The 20,466-nt window shown below is 38.6% G+C and overlaps 1 protein-coding gene and 1 pseudogene across 2 annotated transcripts in view; both read left to right on the top strand.

Moving 5' to 3' along the window:
* RAB3GAP1 (RAB3 GTPase activating protein catalytic subunit 1) overlaps positions 1-20,466 on the top strand; it is a 124,734-nt gene that overhangs the window by 28,235 nt on the left and 76,033 nt on the right. The gene's annotated exons all lie outside the window — the stretch shown is intronic.
* Positions 1,257-20,465, top strand: LOC114113193 (adenosine deaminase domain-containing protein 1-like; annotated as a pseudogene).

Raw genomic sequence — 20,466 nt, 5'->3', positions numbered from 1 at the left:
TGTGTATTTGTGTGAGGGCATGGCTTAATTTCATTGTTTTACATGTATATTCTTTACATGTATATACTTTTGTTGTGGATTAATTGACCATTAATGGTTTATTTCTGGGCTCTTTTCTGTTCCATTGACCTTTGTGTTTCTTTGTGGCAGTACTGTGTTGTTTTGATTACTGTAGCTTTACATATTATCTGAAGTCTGGAATAGTTATACCTCCAGATGTGTTCTTTTTTCTCAGAATTGCTTTGGTAATTCAGGGTCTTTTGTGGTTCCATATAAATTTTAGGATTAGTTCTAGTTCTGTGAAAAATGTCATCAGAATCTTGATAGGGATTGCATTTTATCTGTAGATTGTTTCGGGGTGAATATTATGTTAGCTGTGGGTTTGTTGTAAATGACCTTTGTTACATTAAGATAAGTTTCCTTTGTACACACTTTGAAAGTTTTTATCATGAATGGAAGTTGAGTTTTGTCACTTGCTTTTTCTGTGTCTATGAAGATGATAAAGTGGCTTTTGTCTTTCCTTTTGTTCATGCGGTGTGTCTTATTAATGTTGTGTATGAAAAACCATTCTGGTTACCCTAGAATGATTTCAACTTGATCATGATGTGTGATCTTTTTTATTTACTGTTGAATTTGATTTGCTAATATATTGTTGATGATTTTTACATCTATATTCATCAAAGATAATTGGTCTGTAATTTTCTTTATTCATAGTGTCTTTTTCAAGTTTTGGTATCAAGGTGATGGTGGCTTCATAGAATGAATTAGAGAGTGTTCTATTCAGTTTTTGGGAATAGTGTGACAAGGATACTTATTAGCTCTTCTTTGCCTGATAAAATTCCTCTGTTAAGCCATTTGATTTTGGACTTTGGAACATTTTTGATTACTGATTCAGTTTCACTACTAGTGATCAATCTGTTCAGGTTGTCTTTTTTTCTGATTTAGTCTTGGAAAGTTATATGTTTATAGAGATTTATCCATTTCTTCTAGATCGTCCAGTTTGTTGGTATATATAATATGTTCATAATATTCTCTAATGGTTTTTTTTTTGTATATCTGTGATATCAGTTGTAATTTCTCCTCTTAAGCTCATTTTCTTTGAGTTCTCTCTTTTTTTTTTTTTTTTCAATCAGCCTGGCTAAAGGTTTATCAATTTTGCTTATCTTTAAAAAACATAGCTTTTGGGATGAGGCCTGTGTGGGGCGTCCGCCCGGGTCTTGTGGTGACTCCACGAGGTGGCTTTTGAAAGACGCCCTTCTGGCCGCATGGCTCTTGGGCCAAGCCATCTGAAGTGAGAGGTTGAGGCCGGGAGAAAGAATCAATGGCATCGTTGTCGGCTGGCCGGCAAGCCCCTGGCCTGCGACCTGGCCTGCGGCTTGGTCAGAGCTGCCCACCAGCGAAGTCCGGCCAGCCAGGCAAGAAGGACAATACTGGTGAGAAAATGTCTGGCAACAATGACTGGTTTCAGAGTTCTCGGGTTCCTAGCTTTGCCGAAATGCTGAAAAAGAACTTCCCAGTTCAGCCATCAGCCATCAGGGTGTAGACGGTAACTACACCCACAGGATATTCCTCAGAAAGTTACAGCCTGTCAAACATGGCATCCAAGGTTACGCAAGTGATGGGTAATTTTCCAGAACCATTGCTTTTCAAAGGTCTTTCATCTATTTCAAATCCTGTCCTTCCTCCGAAAAAAATACCTAAAGAATTTATAATGAAATACAAATGTGGAGAGATAAATCCTGAATCAGCCTTGCACCAGTTTGCACAAATGCAGCGGGTTCAGCTTGACCTGAATGAAACAGTGACAATAGGTAATGTTATGGGACCATATTTTGCTTTCTGTGCTGTGGTGGATGCTATTCAATACAAGACTGGACTGGGACCAAACAAAAAGGAGTCTAGATCCAATGCAACAAAATTAGCTCTTGATGAGCTTCTACAGCTGAATGAACCTGAATCAAGAATTTCAGAAACATCAGGTCCTCTTCCTATCCCTGCAGAACCTATTGTTTCACCTGAACCAGTATATGTTTCAAAAGTACGTTATGGTAGGAAAGTCCTTTATGATAATTTTTAAAAGAAGATTAACCCAATTAAAAATTATAACAGCATACAATTAAAATATGCATAGGTATGAAAATGTGTGTATTTTATTCAAACCTGTGACACTTCTACAAAGATGAGTATTTCCTTCCATACCCTGCTAAAAATTAGACAAACTATAAAATTGGAGAGGAACAGTTGAAAAAAAAATAGCTTTTATATTTTATTGATTATTTTTCTCTCATTACTTTTTTGATCTGTTTATATTTTTCCTCTCTTTGTTATTTCCTTCCTGTTGCTGACCTTGGGCTTTGATCTTTCTTCTTTTTTTAAATCCTTCAGATGGTAAGCTAGGTTGTTTAAGGTTTCTCTTATTCCTTGAGGAAGGCTTGTATTGTTACCAGCTTCCCTCTTAGGACTGCTTTTGCTGCATCCCATAGATTTTGGAAATTTGTGTTTTGATTTTCACTTATCTTGAGGTATTTTCTGATCTCTTCTTTGATATTTTTCACTGGCCTGTTTTTTTATGAACTTAAAAAAAATTATTTATACATGTGGCTGCACCAGATGTTTAGAATCTGCCTGCAGTGCGGGAGACTTGTGTTCCATCCCTGGGTCGGGAAGATCCCCTGGATGAGAAAATGGCAACCCCCTCTAGTATTCTTTCCTGGAAAGTTCCATAGACAGAAGAGCCTGGTGGGCTACAATCTAAGGGGTCACAAAGAGTTGGGCATGCCTGAGCAATTAACACTTCACTTTCACCACATTTAGCTGTGGCTTGCGAACTCGTTTAGTTGGCGGCATGCAAACACTTTTAGTTGCAGGTGTGGGATCTAGTTCCCCAACTGGGAATTGAACTGGACTCCCTGCATTGGGAGCGTGTAGTCTTAGCCACTGGACCACTAGGGAAATCTTGACCCAGTGACTTTTTTTTTTAATACCATTTTATTCAGTCTCCATGTGTTTGTGTTTTTCCCATTTTCTTTCCTGTAATTGATATCTAATATCATACTGACATAGCTGGAAAAAATACTTATTATTTCTAGCCTCTTAAATTTGTTGAGACTTGTTTTGTGGCCTAGCTTGTGATCTATCCTGGAGACCATTTCATGTTCACTTGAAAAAAATGTTTATTATGCCAGTTTTGGATGGGATGTTCTACACATCTCTATTAAGCCTGACTGGCATAACATGTCATTTAAGATTACTATTTCCTCATTGGATCATCTCTCAAGTTATATGTGGTATTAAACTCCCCTACTGCTGCTGCTGCTGCTAAGTCGCTTTAGTTGTGTCCGACTCTGTACGACCCCATAGACGGCAGCCCACCAGGCTCCCCCATCCCTGGGATTCTCCAGGCAAGAATACTGGAGTGGGTTGCCGTTTCCTTCTCCAATGCATGGAAGTGAAAAGTCAAAGTGAAGTCACTCAGTCATGTCCGACTCTTAGCGACCCCATGGACTGCAGCCTACCAGGCTCCTCCATCCATGGGATTTTCCAGGCAAGAGTACTAGTACTGTGTTATTGTCAGTTTTTCCTTTTATGTCTGTTAATATTTGCTCTATATATTTAGGTGCAACTGTATTAGGTGTGCATGCAATAATAAATGTTATGTTCTCCCTTGTATCAATTCCTTTATTATATAATGCCCCTTTTTCTTTTGTTGTAGACTTTTAAAGTCAACTGTGTCTAATATGAATATTGTTCCCTACCTTTCTTGTCATTACCATTTGCATGAGATAACTGTTCCATCTCCTCTTAGTCTGTTTTAGCTTTGAGGTGAGTTCCTTGAATTTAGTGTTTAGATAGGTTTTTTTTTTTTTTAATCCTATAAGCTGTGTTATGTCTTTTAATTAGAATAGTTAGTCCATTGGTGTTTAAAGTGGTTATTGAAAAGTAAGTACTTATTTTGTTACCTGTTTTCATTTTGTGTGTGTGTGTGTGGGGGGGGGGATAAGTCTCCATTCTTCTCTTTTATTTTCTTCCCTTGTGATTTGATGATTTTCTTTAGTGGTATGCTTGGGTTCCTTTCTCTCTAGTTTGTCTGTTTTAGGGTTTTGATTTGTGGCGACCGAGTGGGTCATGTATTTTGACCTCTAACTATACCTACTTGTTTTAAACCGATAGTCATTTTAGTTCAAACTCATCTTAAAAGATCTACATTTTTTAAATTCCCCTTCCTGACGTTTAATGTTTTTTGAAATTACATTTTACAATTTCATATTTATCCCTTCCCTGGTGGCTCAGTTGGTAAAGAATCTGCCTGCAATACAGGAAACCCAGGTTAAATCCTTGGGTCAGGAAGATGCCCTGTAGGACAGCATGGCAACCCACTCCAGTATTCTTGCCTGGAGAATCCCATGGACAGAGGAGCCTGGAAGACTACTGTCCATGGGGTTGCAAAGAGTCTGACACAACTCAGCGACTGACACTTTGATTTATTCCTTAATTGTTTCATGTAGTTATAGTTGATTTTATGTTTTTTTATCTTTTAATTTTCATACTAGTTTTAAGTGGTAGATCCATTTAAACTATGAGCCTTTATGAGTGGGGTTTTTCCTTTCCTGTAAATTCTTACTTCATTTTGTAGCCTTTTCTTTTCCATTTACAGGACCCTTTAACACTTCTTGTTCGGTTGGTTTAGTATTGATGAACTCTTTTAGTTTTTGCTTGTCAGAGAAGTTTTTGTATTCCTTCTTCAATTCTGAATGATAACCTTGCTGAGTAGAGTATCTGAGGTTGAAGTTTTCACACTGCTCCCTTCTGGCCTGAAAAGTTTCTATAGAAAAATCAGCTGATAGCCTTTGGGATTTCCTTTATATGTGACTGTTTTTCTCTTGCTGCCTTTAGAATCTCTTTTACTTTTGCCATTTTAATTATGATATGTCTTGTTGTGGGTCTCTCTGGGTTCATTTTGTTTGGAACTTTCTGTGCTTCCTATACTTGAATGTATATTTCCTTCTTCTACTTTGGCAAGTTTTCAGTCAAAATCATAATTCGATAAAATATAGTACATTTTTTACTCCTTTCTCTCTCCTTCTTCAGGGATCGCTATAATGTGAATGTTAATATGCTTGATGTACCAAAGGTCCCTTAAATTTTTCTCATTCTTAAAATGTTTTTCTTTTTGCTGTTCTGATTGTGTATTTTCCATTATTCTGTCTTCCAGATCACTTAGGTATTATTCTGTATTACCTCAGTTCAGTTCAGTGCAGTCGCTCAGTCATGTCAGACACTTTGCGACCCCATGAACGGCAGCATACCAGGCCGCCCTATCCATCACCAACTGCCAGAGTCTACCCAAACCCATTCCATTGAGTCGGTGATGCCATCCAGCCATCTCATCCTCTGTCGTCCCCTTCTCCTCCTGCCCTCAATCTTTCCCAGCATCAGGGTCTTTTCAAAAGAGGCAGCTCTTCACATCAGGTGGCCAAAGTATTGGATTTCAGCTTCAACAATAGTCCTTCCAGTGAACATCCTTTAGGATGGACTGGTTGGACCTCCTTCCAGTCCAAGGGACTCTTAAGAGTCTTCTCCAACACCACAGTTCAAAAGGATTAATTCTTTGGCGTTCCGCTTTCTTTATAGTCCAACTCTCACATCCATACATGACCACTGGAAAAACCATAGCCTTGACTTGACAGACCTTTGTTGACAAAGTAATATCTCTGCTCTTTAATATGCTGTCTAGGTTGGTCATAACTTTTCTCAAAGGAGCAAGCGTCTTTTACTTTCATGGCTGCAATCACCATCTGCAGTGATTTTGGAGCCCCAAAAAATAAAGTCTGACACTGTTTCCACTGTTACCCCATCTATTTCCCATGATGTGATAGGACCATATGCCATGATCTTCGTTTTCTGAATGTTGAGCTTTAAGCCAACTTTTTCACTCTCCTCTTTCACTTTCATCGAGAGCCTCCTTAGTTCTTCTTCACTTTCTGCCATAAGGGTGGTGTCATCTGCATATCTGAGGTTATTGATATTTCTCCCGGCAATCTTGATTCCAGCTTGTGCTTCTTCCAGCCCCACATTTCTCATGATGTACTCTGCATATAAGTTAAATAAGCAGGGTGGCAATATACAGCCTTGACGTACTCCTTTTCCTGTTTGGAACCAGTCTGTTGTTCATGTCCAGTTCTAACTGTTGCTTCCTGACCTGCATACAGGTTTCTCAAGAGGCAGGTCAGGTGGTCTGGTATTCCCATCTCTTTCAGAATTTTCCATAGTTTCTTGTGATCCACACAGTCAAAGGCCTTGGCATAGTCAATAAAGCAGAAATAGATGTTTTCTGGAACTCTCTTGCTTTTTCCATGATCCAGCGGATGTTGGCAATTTGATCTCTGGTTCCTCTGCCTTTTCTAAAACCAGCTTGAACATGAGGAAGTTCATGGTTCACGTGTTGCTGAAGCCTGGCTTGGAGAATTTTGAGCATTACTTTACTAGTGTGTGAGATGAGTGCAATTGTGCGGTAGTTTGATCATTCTTTGGCATTGCCTTTCTTTGGGATTGGAATGAAAACTGACCTTTTCCAGTCCTGTGGCCACTGCTGAGTTTTCCAAATTTGCGGGCATATTGACTGCAACACTTTCACAGCATCATGTTTCAGGATTTGAAATAGCTCAGCTGGAATTCCATTACCTCCACTAGCTTTGTTCATAGTGATGCTTCCTAAGGCCCACTTGACTTCACATTCCAGGATGTCTGGCTCTAGGTGAGTATGAGTGATCACACCATCATGGAAATCTGGATCGTGAAGATCTTTTTTGTACAGTTTTCTGTGTATTCTTGCTACCTCTTCTTAATATCCTCTGCTTCTGTTAGGTCTCTACCATTTTTGTCCTTTATTGAGCCTATCTTTGCATGAAATGTTCCCTTGCTATCTCTAATTTTCTTGAAGAGGTCTCTAGTCTTTGCCATTCCATTGTTTTCCTCTATTTTTTTGTGTTGATCACTGAGGAAGGCTTTCTTATCTCTCCTTGCTAATATTTGAACCTCTGCATTCAAATGGGTCTACCTTTCCTTTTCTCTTTTGCTTTTCGCTTCTCTCTTTTCACAGCTATTTGTAAGGCCTCTTCAGACAGCCATTTTTCTTTTTTGCATTTCTTTTTCTTGGGGATGGTCTTGATCCCTGTCTCCTGTACAGTGTCATGAACCTCTGTCCATAGTTCATCAGGCAGTGTTCTGTTAATTCTTTCTAGTGTTATTGCAGTCTTCAGGTCCGCCTGATTCTTACTTGTTTTCTAGTTCGTTGTTAATATTCTCACTGTGTTCATCTGTTTTCAAGTTCAGTTAGCATTCTTAATTACTAATGATTTGAACTCTTTATCTGATAAATTATGTTTTAGTAGTTGTCTTTTCAGGTTTTTTCCCCCTGTTCTTTTGTTTGAAACAAATATCTTCTCATTTTGATTAACTTTCTCTGTCTCTGTGAAATTAGGTTAAAGTTACCTATCATGGTCTTGAAGGAGTGTCCTTGTGTGGGAGCATTGTTAGCAGTTTGTGTGTGCCTGGTGGTTTTGGTGGGAGAGCTGGATCGTGGGTCATGATAGCTATCAGCTATCACCTGGTGGGAGGTGGGGCTGGAGATAGAGGGGCTAGAAGCTGGAGATTCTATGATTGGTGGCTGTTTTAGCCCTGTAGGGGTGGGCCCCAGGGTGCATTAGCAGAAGCCTTGAGGGTCAGTTCGAGCAGGTTTTGTTTCCCTTTAAGTGTGTGCACTCCCCACTCTTGGCAATGGCATCTTTGCCCTGGAGGGGAACTGTGCTGGAGCAGTTGAGGACAGAGCAGGCTCTTAATGTGTGCTGGGTTTTGTCCTGAATTGGTCCCAGCACACACCTGTTAGAGCTCTGGACAATTCTGTAACTGTTGCCTCTCTGAGTGTTAGCATGGCCACCCTTTGGCTACATTCCTCCTAAATGCGCACTCTCTTTGGTTGCAGCAGCCTTTCTCTCATGGGTAGTGGCATTATTGCTAGAGGTGCTAGAGCAGGCACTTGGTGTAGGCCATGGTGCCCACACTTTAGTGTGATGGGAAACCAGCCAGAAACTAAGGAAGTTTCACTCTTCTTCCTAGTTCTTGTTCCCGGGAGTAAGCAAGCATGTGTGTGCGTTCTTCAGTAACAAAGTTTTGCTTTCTTCTACCTCTCCTATAAGTTCTGCTAATTTTCAGACCAGCTAAGGAGATGGATTCCTGTTGTTGTACAATACGTATATGACTTGGACCACTCATTTCTCTGAGACAATCTCTGAGCCTGAGATATCCCCCTCCTCTTCTGTGTCCCCTCCTAGCCCTGCAGGTCCTAATAGCTTTTGCTTACTTTCTACCTGACTTCTTGTGGATCTTTTCTCATAGTTGTTGTTGTAGAAGAGTCTTTCTGTCATTCTTCAATTTGTTTACAGTATGAATTGCTCCGCACATTGCTGTGTTCTGTGGGAAGGTGAGCTCAGTAGTATCCTTTACTCCACCAGTTGATCTCCTCCCTTGTTTCTACGTTTTAAATAATAGCCATCCTGGTGTTTATGAAGTGATGTCTCATTGTGACTTTGATTTGCATTTTCCTAATGGCCATTCATACAGAACATTTTCGCATGTTCTTATTGGCCATTTGTATATCTTCTTTAGAGAAATATCTATTCCAATTCTTTGTCCATTTTTAAATTGAATTATTTTTCTTTTTATTATGCATTTGTAAGTGTTCTTTATGTATTCTGGATATAAGTCTGTTACGAGATATCTAATTCACTCTTTTTTTCCCATTTTCCATGTTGCAGCATGTATCATGGGTTGTCTTTATTTTCTTGATGGTATCTGTAGTTCTTGCTCCTACATTTAAATTTAAGATCCATTTTGAATTAATTTTCATGCCTAGCATACGGAAAGGTTTCACCTTCATTTTTTTTTTTTAAATTTTGTATGTGGTTCTTCAGTTGTCCCCAAATAGATGGTGTTTTAGTATTTATATTTCAATACTGCAAACATTCAAAAGGATTTCTTTCATCAGAAGAAAACATTCATTTTTCCTCTATACTGAGATTTTGTTTACTTGTGTTGCACTTTAGAATCACTTGGAGTTTTTGAAAAATGTTAGTGTTCAGAGAGACACAACCTCAGAGATTCTGATTTAATTGCTCTATTGTAGAGTCTAGTTATTAGTACACTTTTAAAAAGCCTTGTGGGTGATTATAAAGTCTGTTAGGTTCAGAACCATAGCTCTGTGCTCCTCAAAAAATAAAATGGAAAACCACCCACTATATTTTATGCTTTACTGTATTTTCCTCCTTTTCAATAATGTGTCATTTTTGTCAGTAGAAGGAAAAAATTTTTCAATAATTGGTTAAACAATAATTTAGATACAATTTTAGTTTTAAAATGAAACATTATATGTTTAATGTTGGGTCATTTATGATATGAAATTTAATTCTGGTAACCACTAAATCTTAAAAATGACTTATGTTAGGTGTTACAGAAAATCTCTTAATTCCGGAAGGCAGTGAGCTCACCCATCTGGGTTAATTTGTACAGTGAGGAAATTAATTTCACTAAGAACTCAACATGACTGTCATGGACGTCAATTCAAGTCAGAGAGAATACCTTGAGGATTGGGTTGTGTGCTATTTCAGGGTGTTAGACTATATCTCAATCTATATATTCTGTATAGTTACTGAAATATTTATAGTATATTTGGAAAATATGTTTTTCTGACTAGTGAAAGATAATTTCTAAGATACTTATTAAGCATGTAGTCACTTTCAGGTTCTGAGCTGCAAAGAATAGGCTGTAGTCTTTGTTCTTCACGGTCTGATCGAGAAGTAGATATATAAATGACTGAATAAGATGCCATTCTAGTGATTTGAACAAAACACTGAGAATCTTTACCTTTCGTGGAGATAAAGCAGATTTCCTATAGGAAATAACATTTAGAATGAGTTTTGAAAAATGAATATATGAAAGGTATGCCAAGAGAAAATAGAGAAGAGCAGGATAAATAAACCATGCATAGATATCAAAGATACAGCATATTTCTGGGGCAATGCAAGTTGTTAGGCATTGTAGCATGGGTAAATGGAAGTAAACTCTGGAAGATAAAACTGTAAAAGGGTGGGGTCAGATGTGTGGGCTTTGTATTTCTAACAGTGTAAGTACATGCCATAGCAAACACCCTCTTCCGACAACACAAGCGATGACTCTACACATGGGCATCACCAGATGGTCAACACTGAAATCAGATTGATTATATTCTTTGCAGCCAAAGATGGAGAAGCTCTGTACAGTCAGCAAAAATAAGACCAGGAGCTGACTGTAGCTCAGATCATGAACTCCTTATTGTCAAATTCAGACTTAAATTGAAGAAAGTAGGGAAAACCACTAGACCATTCAGGTATGACCTAAATCAAATCCCTTATGATTATACAGTGGCAGTGAGAAATAGATTTAAGGGTCTAGATCTAATAGACTGCCTGATGAACTATGGATGGAGGTTTGTGACATTGTACAGGAGGCAGGGATCAAGACCATCCTCATGGAAAAGAAATGCAAAAAGCAAAATGGCTGCCTAAGGAGGCCTTACAAACAGCTGTGAAGAGAAGAGAAGTGAAAAGCAAAGGAGAAAAAGAAAGATATTCCCATTTGAATGCAGAGTTCCAAAGAATAGCAAGGAGAGATAAGAAAGCCTTACTCAGTGATCAGTGCAAAGAAATAGAGGAAAACAATAGAATGGGAAAGGCTAGCGATCTCTTCAAGAAAATTGGAGATATCAAGGGAACATTTCATGCAAAGATAGGCTCAATAAAGGACAGAAATGGTAGGGACCTAACAGAAGCAGAAGATATTAAGAAGAGGTGGCAAGAATACACAGAACTGTTCAAAAAAGATCTTCAGGACCCAGATAATCACGATGGTGTGATCACTCATTTAGCGCCAGACATCCTGGAATGTAAACTCAAGTGGGCCTTAGGAAGCATCACTACGAACAAAGCTAGTGGAGGTGATGGAATTCCAGTTGAGCTATTTCAAATCCTGAAACATGATGCTGTGAAAATGCTGCAGTCAATATGCCCGCAAATTTGGAAAACTCAGCAGTGGCCACAGGACTGGAAAAGGTCAGTTTTCATTCCAATCCCAAAGAAAGGCGATGCTAAAGAATGATCAAACTACTGCACAATTGCATTCATCTCACACACTAGTAAAGTAATGCTCAAAATTCTCCAAGCCAGGCTTCAGCAGTACGTGAACTGCGAACTTCGTGATGTTCAAGCTGGTTTTAGAAAAGGCAGAGGAACCAGAGATCAAATTGCCAACATCCGCTGGATCATGGAAAAAGCAAGAGAGTTCCAGAAAACATCTATTTCTGCTTTCTTGACTATGCCAAGGCCTTTGACTGTGTGGATCACAAGAAACTGTGGAAAATTCTGAAAGAGATGGGAATACTAGACCATCTCACCTGCCTCTTGAGAAATCTGTATGCAAGTCAGGAAGCAACAGTTAGAACTGGACATGGAACAACAGACTGGTTCCAAATAGGAAAAGGAGTACGTCAAAGCTGTATATTGTCATCCTGCTTATTTAACTTATATACAGAGTGCATCATGAGAAACGTGGGGCTGGAAGAAGCACAAGCTGGAATCAAGATTGCCGGGAGAAATATCAATAACCTCAGATATGCAGATGACACTACCCTAATGGCAGAAAGTGGAGAGGAACTCAAAAGCCTCTTGATGAAAGTGAAAGAGGAGAGTGAAAAAGTTGGCTTAAAGCTCAACATTTAGAAAAGTAAGATCATGGCATCTGGTCCCATCACTTCATGGGAAATAGATGGGGAAACAGTGTCAGACTTTATTTTGGGGGGCTCCAAAATCACTGCAGATGGTGATTGCAGCCATGAAATTAAATACGCTTACTCCTTGGAAGGAAAGTTATGACCAACCTAGATAGAATATTCAAAAGCAGAGACATTACTTTGCCAACAAAGGACTGTCTAGTCAAGGCTATGGTTTTTCCAGTGGTCATGTATGGATATGAGAGTTGGACTGTGAAGAAAGCTGAGCACCGAAGAATTGATGCATTTGAACTGTGGTGTTGGAGAAGACTCTTGAAAGTCCCTCAGACTGCAAGGAGATCCAACCAGTCCGTCCTAAAGGAGACCAGTCCTGGGTGTTCATTGGAAGGACTGATGCTGAAGCTGAAACTCCAGTACTTTGGCCACCTCATGCGAAGAGTTAACTCATTGGATAAGAGCCTGATGCTGGGAGGGATTGGGGGCAGGAGAAGAAGGGGACGACAGAGGATGAGATGGCTGGATGGCGTCACCAACTCGATGGACATGAGTTTGGGTGAACTCCGGGAGTTGGTGATGGACAGGGAGGCCTGGCATGCTGCTATTCAAGGGCTTGCAAAGAGTCGGACACGACTGAACAACTGAACTGAATTGGACAGAGGAGCTTCATGGGCTGCGGTTGATGGGATTGCAGAGAGTCGGGCACGACTAAATGACTGACTGGGCTTCCATGGTAAGTCAGCTGGTAAATAATCTGCCTGCAATGCAGGAGACCTCGGTTCAATTCCTTGGAAGATTCCCCTGGAGAAGGAAATGGCTACCCACTCCAGTTTTCTGGCCTGGAGAATTCCATGGACTGTTTAGTCCATGAGGTTGTAAAGAGTGCGACACGACTGAGCGACTTTAAATGAGTAACACTTTCACTGTAAACTACAGAGAAGGCCCTCCAAAGTTCTGGCAGAGAGTATTTCTTATCTAAAATTTAGTAAGTTGAAAGATTAGTGGAAAGGATTATTGGGCCCACGTTACGCTGATGTTTAGTACATGTTGTTCTTATGTAATTGCGATTTCCTTTTTGGAAAAGAACATCTTCCTCTATCTGCCACATTTTCCTCAGAACTTTTAATATTGCCTCATATCTCATCTCTTTTTAAAGGATTATCCTCATGATATTTTTTCTTTGTTGAGTAATAGTTTACTCACAGTAAAATGTACCAAACTCAAGTTTACAGTTTATCTTCACGAATGTATCTTCCCATGTTACTACCATGTAAACTAAAATATAGAACATTTTCATCTTCCCAGAAATATTCCTTGTTTTTCTCTTTCGTTAATCCCGTAAGCAGCCATAGTTGTTGTTATTTTTTTTTAATGTAATTTTTTTAGTTTTGGGTGTACTGGGTCTTTATTGCTGCATGGACTTTTCTCTAGTTGTGGCGAGTGGGGCTACTCTCTAGTTGCAATACTTGGATTTGTCATTTCAGTGGTTTCTCTTGTTACAGATGGGCTCAGTAGTTGTGGCTCTGGGCTCTAGAGCACAAACTCAGTAGTTGTGGCACACGGACTTAGTTGTTCCAACGCGTGTGGAGCAACCAGGGATTGAACCTGTGTCTCTTGCATTGGCAGGCAGATTCTTTACTACTGAGCCACCAGGGAAGCCCTCATAAATTCTTATTTTTTTCACTATATATTAGTTATATCCATTCTTGAGTTTCATTATGTGAAATCATACACTATACATTTCTTGTATCTGACTTTTTGCTCAACATGTTTTTAAAATTTGTCCATATTGCACATGCCATTCTTTGTATGATTGTACCACAGTATGTTTATTCTTTCTCTTATTGATAGACATTTAAATTATCTCCTTTTTTAATACTAATAAAGCTGCTGGGGATGATTTGGTAAACTTATACTTTGATTTTTTTCTTGATTATATTCTCAGGAGCAGAATTGCTGGGTCTTGTGTTCAGTTTTTTAGAAACTGTCAGACTATTCTAAAGTACAAGGTTGTACCATATTCTAAGCAGTGTGAAATTTCAAGTTGCTCTACCTTCTGAAAATTCACATTGTCAGATTTTCATTTTTAATCATCCTATTGGGTATGAAGTGGTATCTCATTGTAGTCTTAATTTTCAGTTCACTGATGACTGCTGATACTCAGTATAATCTCATAATTCATCACAGTTAACTATTAGTCATTCATAGCTTCTTTTAGGAAGTGCCTGTCAAGTATTTAGCTCATTTAAAAAAATTGGATTGTTTAGTTTTAAAAATTATCCTCATATATCCTGGTTGTGACTCTGGTCAGATAAAGTATTTTCAGCCTTTCCACTAGCTCCTGACTTCCCTAATCATTTCCTTAATTGTGTCTTTTGATAAGCATGTTGATTTTAGTGAAGTTTATTTCTTCAGTTTTGATCTTACTGTTTAGTAACCTTTGTGTCCTGTCAAATGAATCTTTGCCTATTGCAAGGTTGTGAAGATATTCCTTAACAACACAAAGGTTGTGTTCTCTTTCATATAAACATCTAATTATTTCAGACTCATTTGTTGAAAAAGACCATCATTTCCCTACCTGAATTGTAGTGGTTCCCTTGTTGTTAAATGATGTATGAGTGTGAATATATTTCTGGATAATCTGTTATGTTTCATTGATCTATTTGTCTTTATGCCAGTACTAAAAGCAAAGGAGAAAAGGAAAGATGTAAGCGTCTGAATGCAGAATTCCAAAGAATAACAAGGAGAGATAAGAAAGCATTCCTCAGTGATCAATGCAAAGAAATAGAGGAAAACAACAGAATGGGAAAGACAAGAGATCTCTTCAAGAAAATTAGAGATACCAAGGGAAAATTTCATAAAAGATGGGCTCGATCAACGACAGAAATAGTATGGACCTAACAGAAGCAGAAGATATTAAGAAGAGGTGGCGAAGTCTATGTCTGACGCAGGATGCAGCATGCTTGGGGCTGGTGCATGGGGATGACCCAGAGAGATGTTATGGGGAGGGAGGTGGGAGGGGGGTTCATGTTTGGGAACGCATGTAAGAATTAAAGATATTAAAATTTAAAAAATAAAAAGCTAAAAAAAAAATAAAATTAAAAAAAAAAAAAGAAGAGGTGGCAAGAATACACAGAAGAACTATACAAAAAAGAGCTTCATGACCCAGATAATCATGATGGTGTGATCACTCACCTAGAGCCAGAGATCCGGGAATGTGAAGTCAAGTGGGCCTTAGAAAGCATCACTGTGAACAAAACTAGTGGAGGTGATGGAACAGTTGAGTTTTTTCAAATCCTGAAAGATGATGCTGTGAAAATGCTGCAGTCAATATGCCAGCAAATTTGGAAAACTCAGCAGTGGCCACAGGACTGGAAAAGGTCAGTTTTCATTCCAATCCCAAAGAAAAGCAATGCCAAAGAATGTTCAAACTACTGCGCAATTGCACTCATCTCACACGTTAGTAAAGTAATGCTCAAAATTCTCCAAGCCAGGCTTCAGCAATAAATGAACCATGAACTTCCAGATTTTAGAAAAGGCAGACGAAGCAGAGATCAAATTGCCAACATCCGCTAGATCATTGAAAAAGCAAGAGAGTTCCAGAAAAACATCTATTTCTGCTTAATGAGGCTTTGACTGCGTGGATCACTAGAAACTGTGGAAAATTCTGAAGGAGATAGGAATACCAGAGCACCTGACCTGCCTCTTGAGAAACCTGTATGCAGGTCAGGAAGCAACAGTTAGAACTGGACATGGAACAACAGATTGGTTCCAAATAGGAAAAGGAGTACATCAAGGCTGTATATTGTCACCCTGCTTATTTAACTTCTGTGCAGAGTACATCATGAGATACGCTGGACTGGAAGAAGCACAAGCTGGAATCAGGATTGCTGGGAGAAATATCAGTAACCTCAGATATGCAGATGACACTACCCTGATGGCAGAAAGTGAAGAGGAACTCAAAAGCCTCTTGATGAAAGTGAAAGAGGAGAGTGAAAAAGTTGGCTTAAAGTTCAACATTTAGAAAAGTAAGATCATGGCATCTGGTCCCATCACTTCATGGGAAATAGATGGGAAAGAGTGGAAACAGTGTCAGACTTTATTTTTTTGGGCTCCACAATCACTGCAGATGGTGACTGAAGCTATGAAATTAAAAGACACTTACTCCTTGGAAGGAAAGTTTTGACCAACCTAGACAGCATATTAAAAAGCAGAGATATTACTTTGCCAACAAAGGTCCATCTAGTCAAGCCTGTGGTTTTTCCAGTAGTCATGTATGGATGTGAGAGTTGGACTGTGAAGAAAGCTGAGTGCTGAAGAATTTATGCTTTTGAATTATGGTGTTGGAGAAGACTCTTGAGAGTCCCTTGGACTGCAAGGAGGTCCAACCAGTCCATCCTAAAGGAGATCAGGCCTGGGTGTTCATTGGAAGGCTTGATGCTAAAGCTGAAACTCCAGTACTTTGGCCACCTCATATGACGAGTTGACTTATTGGAAAAGAGCCTGATGCTGGGAGGGATTGGGGGCAGGAGGAGAAGAGGACGACAGAGGATGCGATGGCTGGATGGCATCACCGACTTGATGAACATTAGTTTGAGTGAACTCTGGGAGCTGGTGATGGACATGGAGGCCTGGTATGCTGCGATTCAAGGGATCACAAAGATTTGGACATGCCTGAGCGACTAAACTAAACTGAATACTGTCTTAAGTGCTGTAGCAAGGTAGATCTTAAAATCAGATAGTATACTTTTTCATCAAAATTATTTTAGCTACTCTAGGTTCTTTGGATTTTCATATCAGTTTTAGAATCAACTTGTCAGTGTTTACAAAATGGCTGCTGGGATATTGATTAGGATTTGATTGGATTTGATGAGTATTGACATCTTAATGGTATTGTATTTTCCAGTCTGTGTACATGATATCTCTGTTTAGGTCTTTAATATCTTTTTAGCAGTAATTTGAGGTATTTCTAGGTAGAGTTCTTGTTCATCTTTCATTGAGTCTCTGCCATTGATATTTGATTTTTTTGATGGTTAAAGCGTTTGCCTGCAGTGCGGGAGACCCAGGTTCAATCCCTGTGTTGGGAAGATCCCCTGGAGAAGGAAATGGCAACCCACTCCAGTACTCTTGCCTGGAAAATTCCATGGACAGAGGAGCCTGGTAGGATATAGTCGATGGGATCGCGAAGATTCAGACACGACTGAGCGACTTCACTTCACAAGAGTGATATGTAAAAAAGAAATACTAATTTTCCAAGTGTTTGCTTGGGGTGTGTGTGTGTGTGTGTGTGTGTGTGTGTGTGTGTGTGTGTGTGTGTGTGTATGCAGATGATTTTTGTATACTGACCTTGAATTCCACAACTTCATAAATTCATTAGTTTTAGTACTTTGAAGATTTGTTTGGACGTATTATGTACATAATCAGGCCATTGGTGAAAGAGGATGGTTTTGTTTCTTTCCAGTCTGTGTGCTTATTTCTTTTTATTGTCTGAGTAGGGCCATCAGAAGTTTTATTTGAATTATTAGATTAATTCTGAACTAAAAGTTGACCTTTCTGGTTCTAATAGTAAATATAATCTTTACAAGTGACTATCATAATGGAATTGAAGGAGGGAGGTTGCAGTGTTATTTTTCAATCAAGCTAAATTTCCTTAAGTTTGTTCTGCATACAGAATCTGGATGTCCTCTATGTCAAATACAATTAAATCAACTGTTTGGTAAGGTTGACAGTGTGGTACCTAGAATGCAGGAGTAGGATCAAATGATGTTTCTTTGTATCATTTTTAAAAACTTAAGTTTTTTTAAAATAAATATATTTTCTTTTAAAATTATTTAATACAAAAAATTGTTTTGGCTGTGGTACGAGGCATGCAAGGTCTTAATTCCCTGATCAGGGATTGAACATATGCCCCCTGCAGTGGAAAATGCCAAGTCTTAACCACTGGACCACCAGGCAAGTCTACTTTTGTCTCATTTTAAAATAATATTTCGTAATGTCATTTGTAGCAACATGGGTGGATCTAGAGATTATCATACTAGGTGAAGCAAATCAGAAAGAGAAAGGCAAATACTGTATGATATCACTCATATGTGGAATCTAAAGTATGACACAGATGAACTTATATATGAAACAGAAGCAGTTTCAAAGGCATAGAAAACAGACTTGTGGTTGCCAAGGGGGAGGGGAGGTAGAGGAGGGTTGGATTGGGAGTTTGGGACTAGCAGATACAAACTATTATATATAGAATGGATAAAGAGCAAGGTCCTATTGTATAGCACAGGTAACTGTGTTCAATATCCTGTAATAAACCGTAATGGAATAGAGTATGGAAAAGAATATATAACTGAATCACTTTGCTATACATCAGAAGCTAACACATTGTAAACCAAGTGCATTTCAATTTAAAACAAAGCTTTTTTCAGCTTTTTTGCAAGCTTGCAATGGAACTTATCTCTCATTTTCTGGAATTCTCCCCCTACCTTAGTTTTAGATTTCACTGCTTTATAGTGTACTTTCTTCCTAACAGACCAAGTTCTTATGTGTATCATTGCTTGTTGCAGTTTGAGACTTTTGGTTTAGGTTATAGGTATCTTAATTTAACATAGATTAACCTCAGTTTAAAGAAACCTAACACATAAAAAAAATCATAGATTTTGATATGTAGCATGTTATTGTTCAGTCACTCAGTTGTGTCTTATTCTTTGCGACCCCATGGACTGTAGCACACCAGGCTTCCCTGTCTTTCACCAAGTGCTAGAGCTTGTTCAAACTCATGTCCATTGAGTTGGTGATGCCATCCAATGATCTCACTCTCTGTCATCCCCTTCTCCTGCCTTTAGACTTTACCAGCATGAGGGGCTTTTCTAATGTGTTGGCTCTACCCATCAGGTGGCCAGAGTATTGGAGTTTCAGCTTCAGCATCAGTCCTTCCAATGAATATTCAGGATTGATTTCCTTTAGGATGGACTAGCTTGATCTCCTTGCAGTTCAAGGGACTCTCAACAGTCTTCTTCAACACCACAGTTCAAAAGCATCAATTCTTTGGCACTCAGCTTTCTTTATAGTCCAACTCTCACATCCATACGTGACTACTGGGAAAACCATAGCTTTGACTATACAGACCTCTGTTGGCAAAGTAATTCTCTGCTTTTTAATACGCTGTCTAGGTTGGTCATAGCTTTTCTTTGAAGGAGTATGCGTCTTTTAATTTCATGGCTGCAGTTACCATGTGCAGTGATTTTGGAGCCCAAGAAAATCAAGTCTGTTACTGTTTCCATTGTTTACCCATCTATTTGCCATGAAGGGATGGGACCAGATGCCATTATCTTAGTTTTTTGAATGTTGAGTTTTAAGCCAACTTTTTCACTCTCCTCTCTCACCTTCATCAAGAGGCTCTTTATTTCCTTTTCATTTTCTGCCGTACTGTTCATGGGGTTCTCAAGGCAAGAATACTGAAATGGTTTGTCATTCTCTTCTCCAGTGGAGCGCGTTTTGTCAGAACTCTTCACCGTCACCATCACCCATCCGTCTTGGGTGGCCCTACATGGCATGGCTCATAGTTTCATTAAATTAGACAAGGCTGTGATCCATGTGATCAGTTTGGTTAGTTTTCTGTGATATGTAGGATACGTGGTGCTCATTCTCCTCACAAAAAGATTCAGAATTTTATATGCCTTTCCAAGAATACATAAAACTGCTGGATGTTATATGATAGGTATAGTCCAAACAACACTTTTAAAAACTCAGGGACTCACAGAATCATTCCTCACATTTTCGTATCTTCAGAGAGTTTGGGGCTCTCTGTACTTGGAAGTTGCTGAGTTGGTATTTCTGCCTCTTGGTGGTGCTATGCTGTAATGACTATAGACTTCTCCAGTGGAAAGAACAGCAATGGGAGACTAGAAGCTTTGTGGGGAAAATTCTTTTTTATGATTATATTATGTAAGTAAGGGGGCTATTTGAAACTTTTAATTAAAATGTTTTCCAATCAAGTTGATATTTAAATGAAAATATTTGAATGCCAGAGGTCGATAAAGAAACTCACAGAACCTGTTAAGCAAATAAATGCTACGGATGTCATGTCACTTAAATTGATTTTACAGATTTGCTTTTTTCTGAAGCAATTTCTGATCTCCAACAATGCTGTGTACTACATAGTGATGTTATTAGATTTTAGATTTTTATAATATTTTATTGTCATATATTTTTTCTAATTTTTAAAATTTAACCATTTTCTGTTAAAGGATACTCAGATTCTGCTGTTGGTAGAGAGAGTTGGGTTTTGTTTTTTTTTGGTATGTGAAGAGGCATGGGATTTACTATATATTCATTATTTTATATAGAGACTCATCTTACCAAAATTGCTTAATTACTTAAAAATTACAATTTTGTTAGTCACTTGATAGTTAATTTTCTAGGCAAATTTTCTTTTTAAAGGACCACTGTGATAAATCACTTATAAATAATTTCCTCTTGGTTTATTCACTTGTATGTTTTTCCTTTTCCCTTTTGGGGAGGATAAATATAGGATCAAGCTTTTAGATTGAGAGGCAGAAAAAGGGAAAAAAGATCTGTGGTTAAAAAACTAATGGTAACTATTGAATATGTTATGGTGGATGTTTTTTCTTTTTTTGTTTTCCTGTGAAATACAG

This window comes from Ovis aries, chromosome 2 (assembly GCF_016772045.2).
Source record: "Ovis aries strain OAR_USU_Benz2616 breed Rambouillet chromosome 2, ARS-UI_Ramb_v3.0, whole genome shotgun sequence".
In the NCBI taxonomy this organism is placed as follows: Eukaryota; Metazoa; Chordata; class Mammalia; order Artiodactyla; family Bovidae; genus Ovis; species Ovis aries.
This window is presented reverse-complemented; position numbering and strand designations above follow the sequence as displayed.